At 40.5% G+C, this 16020-nt stretch overlaps 1 long non-coding RNA gene across 2 annotated transcripts in view; it reads right to left on the minus strand.

Annotated features, from left to right (window-relative positions):
• LOC141568291 (uncharacterized) overlaps nt 1-16020 on the minus strand; it is a 156155-nt gene that overhangs the window by 43417 nt on the left and 96718 nt on the right. Inside the window, exons 2-3 of one of the 2 annotated variants that reach the window (XR_012491409.1) lie at nt 5984-6092; nt 4355-4514 (exon numbers count right to left, since the gene is read on the minus strand). This is a non-coding gene — a long non-coding RNA (uncharacterized LOC141568291). The remainder of the gene's footprint in view (nt 1-4354; nt 4515-5983; nt 6093-16020) is intronic. The other variant, XR_012491410.1, reaches the window with a different exon arrangement.

Here is a 16020-nt window from a genome sequence, read left to right on the forward strand (position 1 = left end):
CATTCAAATCACTTGGAGGGTTTGTTGATACAGATTGCTGGGTCCCATCTCAAGAGAGTCTGATTCAGTGGGTCTGGAACGGTGCCTGAGAATTTGCATTTCTAACAAGTTCCCAGATACTGGGAAGGTACAGCGACCTCACTTTGAGAACTGCTGTTCTAACCTACTGGAACTTCATTAAATTAGACAATTAACCCCATGCTTTTTGGCTTTGCATTTGCATGAAGCTCTACTCAGTCCTTAGATCCTGGCATTTTAGAGCTGAAAGGGATTTCAGAAACCAGAGGCAAAGCCAGGATTAAGCATCTTGTCTCACTCTATTCAATGTTGTTTACTCTGCATCCTGCTGACTCTGAAGCTCACGAAATTCTCCAGCATCCAGAAACTGCAGTGCTTTTGTGAGCTGTCCATCCTGGGCCAGCTTTGCAGGCACTTGAATCCCTATCAGACACATGTCATCAGAACAACCCATGAAAATACAGTGGCTTCCTACCTCACAGTTCTGTAAAAAGGGCTTTGGAAAAACCAGCAGCCAGGCTGTCAGCTGTGGTGGAGAGAAAAATGCAGCAGCTAGCAGGCAAACCCAGACATGGTGAGTCAGCACGGAGGCTCTGTAGCAAAGGCTTCTACCAGCAACTGGTACCCACACTCTGCTGGGCAACTCTCAGGTCGTTGAACTCTCTCTGGCCTGGGGAGATGCCTTTTCTTTAGGGAGAACAATACTCTCATTCAAAGACATACACGCAAAAGAGGATCTTTCATATGGATGTGAGGTGGGGGTTGGATCAGTTAGTTTCTTCTACTGACAAATCACTCAACACTTACTTATGAGTCTTTGAAAAAAAGTAGAAGAGTCCAAGGCCCCTTGAAGCATAGGTTTGGAACTAGTATACCATCACTTCTGCCATATTCTATTGGCCAAAGCAAGACTCAACACCGGCCTACTTCTTGATAGGACTCTGTCATGTGGGGAGGCCTGCAGGATCTCTGGTTCTGCTCCCCACATAAGAACTCAGGACATGGTGAGGCCAAAAAGGAACATCCACGGAGCCACAGATAGGGGAGTCATACCACTATAGTCTCACTGGCAGCTGGGTTGGACACACAGGAAGCAGGAGCCACACTATCCACAACCTGCTGTCTACTTCTCTGCAATCTGCAACCTGCAACCTGCACTCCGCCATGCTAACTACAATCCGTGCTTGCCAGCCATCATCTTCTTGCTAGCCCCCATTTTTCTGCTAGCGTAGCCAGTTATATTAGTGGCCAATGGCTCACTGGTTACAGCTGATGGCCAACTAGCCACAGCTGATGGCCATCCAATCACAGATGATGGCCATTTACTACCTGAGCCAGCACCTTTCTGTGTGACGCCGAGAGCGTGGAAACTGCATTCCTGCCTCTGTCCCCACAGACTCGTTATAACATCACAATGTAAAAATATAGAGACGGGGAAAGGTGTGTGGCTATTTTTACAATCTACCACAGATAAATTTTCTTAGTTAAGGAGACCCTGAGACAGATTTCAAAGCAAATGGTTTATTTGGTTACTTGGGAAGTGAAGGAAATGGGGAAGGAGGGGGTTGAGACACAGAAGGAAACAGCTAGTAAAGTATACATAACCAAGCCAGCTAGCACTCTGGGAAGATGGAGCTTAATTCCATTGGGAAACTGTGGAAGTGTTGCACACATGGTTTTTGTTGTTGTTGCTATCCTACCTCAGAGAGGGAGCTGGGATGTTTTTCATTAATTCATATTAGTCATTTGTTGAGGGCCCCTCCCAAGGGACGATAATTCTTTATCACTTCAGCCTCCTATACTGTGAAAAGTAGTTCAAGAGGTCAGGGCAAACCCTTGGCCACAAACTGCAGGTCTTGGTAGTTGGTGGCCTGGCTACAGAGCACTGAAGAGGTAAGTGTAGGGAGGTATAGGTAGGACACCTACAGTATCTCCTGCAGTCTAATGATGACAAAAAAAAAAAAAAAAAGAGCGAGAACTCAAGCTTCAGTTTTAAGTTATTTTAATCAAAACACCTTTTAAAAAAATCTGTTTGCTTTATTTTGGGTTATGCTGCAGTTCTTTTGCTGGCAAAGACTGGGACACTAGATGGCATCATATCAAGTTGTCTTGTGGTTCAGGAAACAAAATACCACGCAATGTTCTTCGTTGTCCTTGAAATTGAACCATTGTGAGCTGAGAACAAATGATTGTGCCTGCCATAGCTGTGGTGGCCACTTCAGCTGTACTAAGGCCACTGCCCGGTCTGAGCTGGCACCAAGGCAGCAATATCATAAACCACGGGGGTTGGGGGAGAACCAAAGTGCAAAGGGACAGACACATCTCTGGCACTTTCTAAGAAGTGGGATTCATAAAACCCCTGGAAGGAAGTAGTAAGGAGAATGGAGCTTTCTACCTCCAGAAAAGTCTTTGAAATGTGTGAAAAGTGGGCTGGAAGGAAAAACGCTAAACTTATAGTAGAGATTTATTCTTGGAGCTGGGAGTGGAAAGGGGATAGTAGGTTGAAAGTGAGTGAGGGTCAAAGATAGTTAACATTTTATTTAAAATATTTAAAACCAATGAGACAAAATGTCAACAATGATCAATTCTTCATAATGGATATTAGGTAATTGTCATATTATTAGATTTATTTTTCTTTTTCTTAAATTTCATACAGGTATATTTGTGAGTGGGGCGGGGATATAATATTTTCCTGTTATTAGCAAGTCTTGTGGGATTCAACAAGTAACATAGCTCTGTTTCTTTAGTAACATTTGACAAATACTTTCCCTTACTGAGCCTCCATTTCCTTATCTGTAAAATGGAAATGACAATAGTAGCAATGTCAGAGGATTATCATAATCCTCAAAAAATGTAATGTATCCATAATGCCTAGTACAGTGCCCCAAGCAAAATGGCCCCTCAAAAAATTCTCACTGTTCCCTTTACCTTCTCCCAGACTCTCACTACCATGGGTTCATGAGGACTAAGCTTAGGCTCTTCTCACACTGAGTCAAACCAGACGATTGGCTAGTTGTCTAGATGTGACAAGAAATAGAAAGATCTTAAATAAAGCCGATCCTGACCCCTCTGAATAAGGGGGGAAAAAATGCTTCTTGGAAATATGGTTGGAAGGACATCTCCCTTTGTGTAAAGAGAGTGTTTGTAATTTAATAATAAGTACTTCCTAACTTTTCTCAAGGCTTTAAAAACTTCTACCTTGACTGGGCACTTACCTTTTCCAGAATAGACCCAGGTGCTTTCGTGTGGCTTGTTAAAAGATACTGCCTTTCTTCTTTGAATGTAAAGGAGAACTCTTGATTCATTATACAAATTAGAGAAAGCCCATAGCTAGTCTTGACAACACAAAATGCTATGAGGAAAAGAAGGGGGGGGGGGCAATGTGCCTCTAAGAGTGGAAGATATGGAATGAAAGGAGAAATAGACAAATCTGTAATTATAACTGTAGGCTTCAACACCTCTTTTTCAATATTTGTTAGAACAACTAGGTAGAAAATCAAAAAGAATATATAAGAACTCGACAACACCATCCACAAACAGGATCTAAGCAGCATCTATAGATGTATCCCTCCCACCACACAACAAAATGTATATTCTTTTCAAATATGTACAGAATCTATATCAAGATAGATCATTTCCTGGGTCATACTTCAACTTCACAAATTTAAAAGAATTGAAATCATACACAGTGTGTTCTATCACAATAAAATCAAACTAGAAATCAAGTCACTCTCCTTGTGCAATTTTATTTGTACAATATAATTGATAAGATCTGCTATAGTTACCTCCCAGAGTTGATAATAGGTAAAAAGTATTAATTGAAAAAGAAACTTTACAAATATATGAACCAAGTCTATTTGTAAAAATTAGGTAATTGAAAGCATTCAATATACAGAGGGTGCCAAAAAATGTTTACACATTTTAAGAAAGGAAAACTGTATTAAAATTGTAATACTCGATATATACCAATTACAAAAAATGAATACAAGTCACGTTTGACTTCTGCAATTATAGGAGGCGCTCAAAGTAGTAACCATCAGCATCCAGACACTTCTAATTATGGCGAACTACTGCTTGAGCAACGTTGACCAAAGTGTCCACTTGTATACATTTTTTTGCTACCCCTGGTATAAGTAGATGGCTTATAGTCCATTTCTCCTGGTAGGTCAGGAACATAATTATGGGGCTAAGACCAGCAATTAACTTCATTTTTCACCATCAGTCATTAAATCCCTGCAATATGATCGAAGGATAATCTTGGACAAGGGAAGAGAGGAGTCTGATCTCAAGAGGCCAGGAACATGCCAACTCTTCTCCTTTCTGCTGCAAAGGATACTGCTGAAGAGCCTCACTTAGTCTGTGTTGTAGAGCACAGACCGTTTAAGGCTAAGATTCTACTTTCAGCACTTTCTATTTAAGGATTGGTTTGGAGAGATTGCAAGGAGTTCATCCCACGGTGCTTCATGTGACAGAGAAACGATTTGGCCATTTATAGCCTAAGAAGACAGAGATAGAGAGGATAAAGCAAATTTTGGCTATCTTTGGGGGCAGGAAGTGCTTTACTTTAGTGGAGGTATTTGGAGCTACTAGAACGCTTCATGCAGACATCAACTATCAGTTTTTCCAATACACTATAAACTACAGCAGTCCCCCCTTATCCACGGGGGTTATGTTCCAAGACCCCCAGTGAATGCCTGAAACAGTGGATACTATCAAACTCTATATGTACTATGTTTTTCCTATACATACATTCCTATGATAGAGTTTAATTTATTAATTAACCACAGTAAGATATTAACGACAGTAACTAATAATAAAATAGAACAATTTAGCAATATACTGTAATAGAAGTCATGAATGTGCTCTCTCTCAAAGTATCTTATTGTAATGTACCCACCCTTCTTGTGATGATGTAAGATGATAAAATGCCTGCGTAATGAGATGCATTTGTAGTTTGAGGTGCAATAGCAAAACTCACACAGGATTTCTATTTCCTTCTTCACAATTTTACAGATAGAAGATTTGTTCTTACCAGAGATCTTGACAACCTCAGGATACAATTTGTTTTCTTTCCTTATTAAGTTGAGAACTTTCACCTTTTTACTTAAAGGAAGCACTTTACATCTCTCTTTGGCATATCCAAATTGTCAGCAACACTACTCTTGCACTTTGAAGCCATTATTAGGTAAAATAAGGGTTACTTGCACACAAGCGCTATGATAGCATGACACTCAATCTGATAACATAGCTGGCTACTAAGTGACTAACAGGCTGGTAGCACATACAGTGTGGAGATGCTGGACAAAGGGATGATTCATATCCTGGGCAGGACAGAGTGAGTGAACAATGCGAAATTTCATCATGCTATTCAAAATGGCATGCAATTTAAAACTTATGAATTGTTTATTGAATTATTTCTGAAATTTTTCAGGTAATATTTTTGGACTGTGATTGACTGTAGGTAGCTGAAACCATGGAAAGTAAAACTGAAAATAAGAGAGGCTATTGTAGTTTTTTACAGGAGGAAATGTATAAGATCACTTAATGGGAACTTTAATAGGAGTTGGTTGATCCAGCATTCCAATATTATTATCTGGGCTTAGGTTCTCTATAACTCTTGGTTTTGCTATTCACATGGTTACCTCCATTTTTAAGTCTGGTTCCCACCAGAAGACAATTGTGATTTATCCACCTTTATTCAAATATGGAGAGAGAGAATAACTTACTATTAAGAGCAAGGCAGAATTTCCCCAGACAGCACCAATCATCACACATGATTGGCCAGAAATGGGTAATATGACTTTTCGTAAACTAATCACAGACAAAAAGGATAAGACAACCCTGAGTCCAATCAAATTCATCCCTGTAGCTAAGGGGATTGCTCTGAGTCATATGAGCCACATAAAGATGGGGCACCTGAACCAAATGGAGGTTCTGTTAGGGAGCAGCTCAAAGTCTCACTCACATGACAATGCTGGATGTCAGATAGGACCTCAGTTGAATACCCACATGGGACCTCTCCACATGGCCTGGGCTTCCTCACAATGTGATGGCTGTGTTCCAAGAACACGATCCTGAAAGAAAGTGGAAACATACTGCCTTTTAAAACCTCACTCAGAATCACTTCAGTTGCATTCTACTCATCAAGCGATTCATAAAGGCTGTCTAGATTTAAGGGAAAGGAAATAGATTGATGGAGGGCGGTGACAAGAGCACGTGGTCCTAAAAATATTGCTGTGGACATTTTTGAAAAATACAATCCTTCACTCATCCCTGTCTTCCCACCCAAAGAACCTCCTTCTGGAGCTTTCTCTCATCAAACACTGTTGGGTTTGTCATTTTTGTTCTGATCAGGATTGGATTCTTATTCTATATTACTCAATTCCCAGGGATCTGAAAATAGATGGTGCATTTGGTAGAAAACATTTGAGAAGAGCTTTATAAAGAGAACTCCCCAAACAAATGGTTGGTGTGCACCGTAATCCTCTTCCCACCAGGCACACAAAGAAAGAGGGGTGATGTTCTGATTTCCCAGATGATGTTTACTTTTTGTGACTCTAGACACAATCACGTCATAGCCCTCCACAGGGAACTCAGATTTCCCTCTCTAAAATGAAGACTATAGATTAAGAAAATCCACAATACCATTATCAGCTCTAACGGTCTATGAAAACAGGAGAAAAAGAGAATGAATTAAGAAAATTTAAAAGCATTTTCCTGGGTCCATCAAAGGAGAAGCTTAGCTATTGCTTGCTTTATATTTGAAGGCGGTGCATGGTTTTCATGATGGCAATAATAATTTATTGACAAAATGCTTTTATTGAATTGCCTTTACTGAAGAGGTCCTGCATTCTTTTTCACCAGCTTGCTACAATTAAAACAGCAGTAAACAGTCTTTCTATTTAGATTGAAAAGCAGCAATTAAGCTTGCTCAGTTATAAATAGCAGGAAGCTTCACTTCTATAGCCCCAACTGCACACATTAAAGACTTTAGCCCCAGATGCCCCCAATTTATTTCTACAGGACAAACCAATAAATTGTCAAACTCTGACCTTAAAACTGACAATTTCTTAGAAAATTGAAGTAGGTAAATGATGCATAATTCTGGATAATTACTGGGATGTCCCTGAGGCCAGGAATTCAGCACATATGCTGGAAATCTAAATTTACAGGCTTTTAGCTTTTTCATTTTACCATTATCAAACCATGTTTTGCCTTGGGTGGCTGTCAGGGTTGGCTCCCCTTTTCCTGGGAGTCACAAAAGAAAATAATGGATTTAAAAGGGTACGGAAGACAGAAAATATGAAGTTCCATCACTAGATTCCCATTAGTTTGAGTGATTCAGTAAAGAGATCTGAACATGCACAGTCAGCATTGAATATTTTTTTAATTAAAAAAAAACAAACAAAAAAAGCAAAACTACAAGTGCCATTCATCTCATCTATAAACCCTAAATATTGAGTTATCACAGTTGTGAAGGCATTTGATTCATACCCCTCATTACCTACAGAAGGAAACCAGAGGCTCAGGAAGACACATGAGTTGTCCAGGTCACAAAACTTGACAGTGGTAACGCTAGAACTCAATAGCTTTCCCGACTGCCACTCCAGCATCCAATGAGTGAAAAATTGCCTTTCTCTCATTCTTTTCAGTACAAAATACTACATTAATAAGACCTACATAATAAAATGTCCAAAATGTACAATATTTCTTTAAGTGCAAGACAACCTTTCAAAGGTTGCAACAGGATTTCCCCACTGGAGATACTGAGTTCCCTCTGTCTCTGTATCTTTCATCTGAGCCAAGAGTTGCCAGTTTCCAAAAGCCCAAAAAGAATGATTTTTGAAACTCTCTCTTGAGTGATCACACATTTTTGAGACTTGTGAACCTTGGTTTTCTGTTTGCACCTCAGTCTCCAGTGATTTACCAACTGTCTATGACTTTCCTTGGGCCATGTGCTGGATATTCTCTGTTGCCCCCTCTCACTTTCTCTACCAAGCCCTGTGCTCCAGGGGGCTGACATTTATGGCTTCATCATGGTGCCCTAGTTCTTTGGCTACCATTGAGCTTAGCTAATGGGAAGTGGTGGGTAGCAACAGGAGACTGGATAGTAAGAAGATAAATAAGCCAGGATTTTTTCTCCCATCTCACTTCCTACAGAGTGAAGAAGAGTTGCTCAGCTGAGCCCATTCCAGATTAGCCAAACCCCAGACACATGAGTGATAATCAATGACTATTATAGTAAACAAAGCACAGTTTTCAGGAGTGCTTTGTTATGTGGCAATAGCTGACTGATAAAAAATACAGTATCTAAAAAGAGAAATTTAAGATGACATAGTCATCCTAAACATTGAGATAAATATGAAGACTAAAAATGGAAGTGAACACAAAGAAGTAAATGGAAGTGAACACAAAGCAGTCAATTCCAGATCCACAAGCAAATGTTGAAATCTGGGTTCCTGTGGGTATCATGGGAAGTAAGAGACTCTCTCTTCAAACTCACTGTTTGAAATCAGAAGCAAATCTAAGGTTTCTTCATCCATTAAAAGAGGCTGAAATAAGCTCTTAAAATGATCATTTGAGCTATTAGGTCTATAAAACTTGTAGCATGGATGCTGTAGGAAAGTCTTTCATCCAGCTTAGGTTTAACTGCTGACTTAGTAGCTAAATAGGTAATAATTTCAGTATCAGTGGAGGTTGGAAGTCCTGAACTACCAGTACAAGACCTGGTTTGAGACTAAATGTTCTTAGGATACAGTGGAAAAAATGATCAAATATAAATCTGAGACAAATCTGAGACAAAAAATCAAATATAAATCTGAGACAAAATTGTGAGACATGGGGTGCGGGAGGAAAGAGAGAGAAAAATAGAGAGAGAGAGAGAGAGAGAGATTGAGGAACTCAGCCTCCATTCAAAAGTAAAATTCTAGGGGTGGCTGGTTATCTCAGTAGGTTAGAGCCTGGTGCTAATAACACCAAGGTTGCCAGTTTGATTCCCGCATGGGCCAATGTGAGCTGCGCCTTCCTTAAAAATAATAATAAATAAGTAAAAAATTAATTAATTAATTAAAAATAAATAAACAAAATAAAATTCTAAAACATGTAAGGAAATAATGCAAGGAAAGACAGCAACAAAATCAACAACTGGAAGTGAATTCACTCTAGATGGAGTGAAAATAGTAAAAGAGATTATTAACCACAGATTTTTACTGAAGTAACTACGGTACTAAAGAATGTAATTTAGGCAGAAGAAAACAGCTCGAGAGACAGAGATGGATGGATTGGAATACAGAAACAATAGTTACTATAGAATTTAGTAAAATACGTTCATAAATTTAATTTACTCGATTCATTTTTTTTAAAAATGTATTTTTCACATAACTAGAGATAATTCAAATAATACCAAGGAAAACATAGATGGGTAAGGTGTTCATTGAGTAATCAAAACATACTAAATTCTTGGGTCATTTGGGAAAAGGGCAGAGATACTGAATAACATAAACTTTGTTAAAATTTTTTTCCACTTCAGTAAATATGTTAAAAATTTGAAACTATCAAACAGAAAGAAAGAAAAGTGGAAAAAGAAGCAAATTAAGAGTATGGTAAGTGTAAAACAAAATAAGATCACATAACTAAGTCTAAATAGAGTAGTAATCAAAATAAACGTAAAGGAATTCAAGTTGCCTATAAGAACAAGATTATCAGGCCAGGTTTTAAAAAATTCAACTATACGTGGTTTACAACAGACATACTTAAAACATAATCATCCAGAAAATCTGCAGATAAAGGATTAGAAAAAAAAAGGCAATTACTGAAAGAAAGTTGATATAACAATATTAATGTGAAAAGAAATTGAATTCAGACCAAAAAGCATAAAAAGAGACATTACATAATGATAAAAGGAACAGTTCTATATTTAAATGGCTAACACTATGGCTTGAAATATTTTTTTAAAATGACAAAATTACAAGACAAAAATAGAAAAAAACCTGCCCTTCTATTCAAGGTTTTAAAACACATATATCAAAAACCTGTAGAGCCAGCAGAAAATATCAATTTATATCAAAAAGCACAAAAATAATAAACCCTCTTTATTGTTGTAGAAACTGAGACCCAGGGAAATTGAGTGACACACCAAAGGTCACTTAGGTTCTATGAGTCAGAGCCAGGACTAAAACTTAGTCTTCTAATGCTAAATCCTATGCCCTCTCCATTTTATAACACTAAAACCTATAGAATAAATTGCATATTTATAGAAATGACTAGCCTTTTTCAGTCCATTAAAATAATTTTAAGTGTGGTAGCCTGTCCACTGGTATTCCATTCACAGTCCCTTGGATTCCTTTGACCTTTTCAGGGCACCTTTTGTTGACTTCTAAGTGTTTTGTTTCTAAGTGTCCATCTGTGATGCTCTATGGAGAACCACACTTGAGCTGATAGGCCGACTCCTGAGAGACAGAAGTTCCTGGGATTTTATGTCCTTGAAACTAGCCCTTATCCAATGATTGACTGGGGTGGGAAAATGAAAGACCAATTTCTTTGCTTGGAGTTACGCCAAAATCTAAAGTGTGCTTTACATTCCCAATCTCCCCTGTGGAATCAGGTTGAGGCTGGAACTCGCCTTGGCTTCCTCCCTCTTTGTCCTGCTTTCTGCACCCAATTTTTCCCAAGAGAACCTCCTTAATACATAGAGTTGCATGTGAATTCTCATCTCAAGGACCGCTTCTTAGAACCTGTTCCTAAAACGAGGACCAGACAACTCTATACTAGAAGGAGAGAGAGAGTACAGTGGTCCTAGGAAAAGAACATTTGAGTGGCCGAGAGTTCCTGACGCTCTTGTCTTTGGGAATCTCCAGTTTGATTTAGGCATTGTGAATGTAGTGTCTGCCAAGCTAGCGAAAAACTCTCTCTTGCAATTTCAGACTTGGGGGTCAATAACTATTGACTGGCCAACTTTCTGTCTCCAACAGTCCCTCTTGGGTGCAATTCTGGATGAATGATGATCAAATCTGGAGGATTCTTGGCTTATAGTTGTCTCTTTCTGTCTTTCTCTCTCTCTCTCTCCCTCTTAAGACTGGCTCTGAAAAATGCAAAAACACGACTCAGGGCTCTGGGCCTTAATATGCAGAACCATGGGCAGCCATAAAAGCATCATTGTGGCCTTTCAGGTTGGTCTGGCCATTATTTCAGCCCATAGTTTGTATCCCCCAGCTGTGCATTACTTTGCTTTCCAAGTCTGGATCTACAGGTGGGTCCTATGTAGAAATCCAGGTCCACTGCATAGCAGGCAAAAATGTCACTATTCACTATGACTTAGAATAATATTTAGATAACAAAATAGTTACTATTTCTTGAATGCATGTTACACGACATTTTATAGATAAAAAAATTGAAGTTTAGAACATAAAATTAACTTGCCCAGATTCCCATGGCTAACAAGTATCTGGGTCTTGCCACCCACAGGATTTGGTGAGCCAGACATGAACCTTGAACCTCCATGTATCCTATAAGTCATAGTACTTTCTTGGTGAAGGCCCTGACATCCATTGTCTGCCCACTCGTTTTTCCTGGGAGCTGACAACTGCTCCTCAAAATATGTCTTCAATCTCTACCCACCTGTGGGGACAGAGTTCCAGAGAGCAGTTTCCAAGCTCTCGGCCTCATGTGGAAAGGTGCTGGCTCAGGTAGTAGATGGCCACCAGCCATGACTGGTTGGCCATCAGCTGTAGCCAGTTAGCCAATTAGCCACTGATATAACTGCTGTGGCTACGCTGGTTGGTTTGTTGATTGGTTGATTGGTTGGCAGGCAGAAAAGTGGATGGCGGATAGTGGATCATTTGGATCCTACTTCTTATGTGCGTCTTGCCCGGCCTCCAGAGAGACTGAGGTGCAGGAAGACCCCTTGTTGGGGTACTGGCGGATATTTGCTTCCTGTGTCTCCAACCCAGCCGCCAGCAAGAATATCTATGAACTCCCCTATCTATGGCTCCATGGGTGTTCCTTTTTGGCTTCACCATATCCTGCATTCTTATGTGGGGAGGGGGAGGTCAGTCCCCACATGACACCCTGCATGACACCACCATCCCTCATATATACACATAGGTGGAGGGTTTGCCCTGAATACACATCTCTGAGCACTTCAGGCTTCAAAGCCCTGCCCACTTCCTGCTAGAATTAGATGTGAGAATGGAGGCCTAAAACCATCAGTGTCACCTTAGGTCGGATTCTCCAGAAGCATAGCCCAAGATAGGAAAAATCAGGTGCCCATGGTATGTTGAGGGAAGACTCTCAAGAGAAGCATCTAAGGTAGGAAAGCAGACAGTATAGGGAAAGAAGCCAAGTGAAGATGTGTGCTCAGGTAAAATCTAACTTGTCCTGATCCGTGAAAGTTTCTGGGGCATAGTTCACAATGTTGACACAATTGTCCCCTCCTTAAGGCAAGAGGGCCTGCCTTTTGTATCCCTGTATTAGTCAGCCATTGTTATAGGTTTCTCCTGGTGGGTGGGGCATAGGGGTGTAACCTCCTAGGCATCAGTTGAGGGCTAATCTTGGGGAGAGGTCCTATTGTGAGTCCTTATCGGTCAACACTCACAGCAGCTGGGGGCTGGGGACCCCTGTCCATCCAACAGAATCTACTACAAGTGCCTAAGTTTTGAGCTCTGAACCAGGAGCTTCAGCAATCTGATCCCTTTCTCTCTCACCTCACCTGCTTGCTTCTGGCCTCCTCCTGCTCCCACTAGCCCATGTGACTAGGATCCCTTCATACCAGCTGCTCATCCACAGGTTACTTAATTTTAGTACCTGCACAGAGTCAAACACATTGGCGCCGGACACTTTATTAGTGTTCTAAATCTTTGTTTACAGTTACCAAGACTCCCCAGGTGGCAGCAAAAAAGTCAACAAGGAAATAAAACTCTGCCAGCTGGCGTATTAGTTGGACATAAAACCACCACACAGGTAACAGCTGGGAATGCACACACAAGCCTGGGGGGCATTGGCTGGCTCTGAAGGCTCATCTGGAGATGCGAGTTTTAATCCCCCTTTCCGAGCCTGCCTGTTTCTTCTCCACATTTTCCATTCCTTGATACCATATGAGCCACAGGAAGCTGAGGCAGTAATGAGCTTTGAAGATGTTCCACTGCCTTTGACATCCCCACAGCCCATCATTTGATTCAATTGCTTGCTGCTACCTCCACCCATCTCTTGGCAAAATCTATGCCATTACATCCCATTGTTGCTTTATTTTAAAACTCAAACCTTCTGATGCTAAATATTATATGCTCCCTATTTTATGAAATTTACACTGTAATGTAGCCCTGAAGAAATGCTCTAGCCCATCTTATCTGGGACTGAAGAAATTAGGGTGAGTCCAAAGGAAGTCATACAAAAGGGGCCGAGAGGAATATGCTAAACATCGCCACTCCTGTTTATTCCTTACTTGTTTGGTTTCCTGGACAACATGCACGTGACCCACCGGCTAGAGACCCAATAAGGGTGGAAAACTTGGGCTTTGAGCTTGAGTCCTGGTTCCAACATGTTAGAGCTGGGTGACCTACAGCAAGTTACTTAAAATCTTCATGCATCAAATTTCTTCTCTGTAAGATAATAGTACCTATTACATAATTGCTGCGAGGATGACATTTGAAAATACACATTAAACCTCAGCCTCAAGTCTGTATCCAGATTTGATGGGGCCTGAAGTTTATACAAATATACCTTCCTACACATAAAAAAAAAAAAAAAAGGAAACATTTCACATCTGCAAATTTTGTAAAAACATATGACCATGTGAACATGCTAAGGCCCCTTCCTGGGCCTTGGGAAGGTTCCATGCATGCAAGAGGCCGAAAGTTTCAGCTTCAATAGCTTCACTGTAATATCTGCCTTTGCTTAGCACAATGACTGGCACTCAGCCAGCACTCACTAAATGTTAGCTATCACTGATTTTGTGTGGGGGAAAGGGGCCACTGCTTCCCATACATGTGTTCCTAATTAGATGCTGTGCCTCTTGGGAGTGAGCCATAGATTTATCAAGGTGGTCTGGGATCTAGGAGGAGTTTAGGAGGATGTATATGTGTCTGTGTGGGGCACTACTTTAGGGAAGGGATGTGACCAACTGAATTACTTACAGTAAATGTTAGCTACTATAACAACCTCTGTAATTTCAGTAGCCCAATCTAAACAATCTGAAAATTTATGTTTTTATTCATACAAAGTTCACTGGATTCTTCTTGGTGAGACACAGATTTCTTCATTTCATGACTCCCCCTCTTAGTTCATTAGAATACTCTCCGTTTAGCTGGTAGACGGGGGAAACATAAAGTGGAAGCGATCTCATGGGAAGTTTTTATGGGATTCATTCTGCTGGATAGAACTCACACATATGGCCACAACTAACTTGAGAGCGTTCTGGGAAATGTAGTCTAGCTGTGTACTCAGGAAGAAAGGGAAATAAATTTGAGCCAATTTAGTCTCTGCCAATCCAACTTTCCTCTAAGCTTGACTAAGGACCGCAAGCTGCGGTGAAGTAAAGTTTATCAGAGCCTGATAATGGACAGAGTATTGTCAATAGGCTGGGAAGTAGATAGGAGCTATTAGAAGCACAGGAGAGAATAAGGAATCATGAGAGGCAGGTCAGTGACTTCAAAGATCAGTGATATCTTTTGTTGAACTTCTGCTGTGTTTCCCCGAAAATAAGACCTAGCTGGACCGTCAGCTCTAATGTGTGTTTTGGAGCAAAAATTAATATAAGACCTGATATTATATCACATTACATTATATTATATTAAGACTGGGTCTTATATTAAAATAAGACCAGGTCTTACACTAATTTTTGCTCCAAAACACACATTAGAGCTGATGGTCCGGCTAGGTCTTATTTCAGGGAAACATGGTATTGACGCTACTGAAAGACATCCTCCATGGGAAGAGCAAGGAGGGATCTCTCTACTTCTAGGATGTCCAAGAATAGCAGAGGTCTGCTGAAGTACTGGAAGAAGATCCGAGACGAGACCATGTAGACCAGCTGAAGATAGGAGCACAAAGTGGGGAGTGGTCCCCACTCCTGAGTGGTAGAAAGCAATTCATGCTCAAAGAAAAGTACACAGTTTTGGAGAATAGACCAAAATATCAGACAGAAAGCAAAAGACATCATATGCTTGGGAGGGTAGATGGAAAGAGCCACAATGAAAAACAGACAGTCAGCTCTACCCTTCTGCCATAGTATCCTAGAAAAGAAGAGGAATCTGAAAAATTCTGCATCCACAGAAAGCAGCAAGCAGGCCTTACTGCATCATGTGAGGATACACAGCAGTTTCCTCCGACAGAATCACCAAGCCCTGCAGCGACTTCGGGAGCCAAAAAATTAGATCTTGGCATCAGGGTGTGGGTAGAGGTGCAAGTTATGTTGGAATATCTGCTCATTATGGAACCCCGAGAGATCATAGGCCACTTGGAGACTTTGGGTTATTCTCACCTGCCTACTGCAGAACAGAAAACATTGCAATGTCTTGTGATTTTCTTTCTTTTTTAATTTAACTCCATTCAGACACACTGTAGTTAAAGTTTATAAAGGATACAGTATTCCAGCACATTTCCAGAATGGTCGCTTAAGCCAAGAAGAAAGCAATGACCCTCCACCTTCATCCCATAGAATAAGGTTACCTGACCCTCAGTTCTGAAAACCAATGGACTCCAAAATTAAACTTGTCAGAGCCTCCCTGCTATGGGGCTTACACATCTCTTCTAGGCAGCAGCTGGACCTTACCAGTTAGCCCAATTTTACCCAGACCTCAAGGATCAATCTTTACCTGTGGAGGAAGAATTTACCCAGATTTCATAATATCAGTGTTTTCCTGATGCTCTGGTCCTGAGCTGTACATAATCTTGTTTAACTAGCTGAACCGTTTCTTTCTAGATACAGCTCACCACCAGATATCTCAAGCCCAGCCAGATATGTGTTGCTGCAAGTCTCCTGCCCCGTGTACTTCTCTGTTTCGGCCT

This window comes from Rhinolophus sinicus, linkage group LG13 (assembly GCF_036562045.2).
Source record: "Rhinolophus sinicus isolate RSC01 linkage group LG13, ASM3656204v1, whole genome shotgun sequence".
Classification (NCBI taxonomy): Eukaryota; Metazoa; Chordata; class Mammalia; order Chiroptera; family Rhinolophidae; genus Rhinolophus; species Rhinolophus sinicus.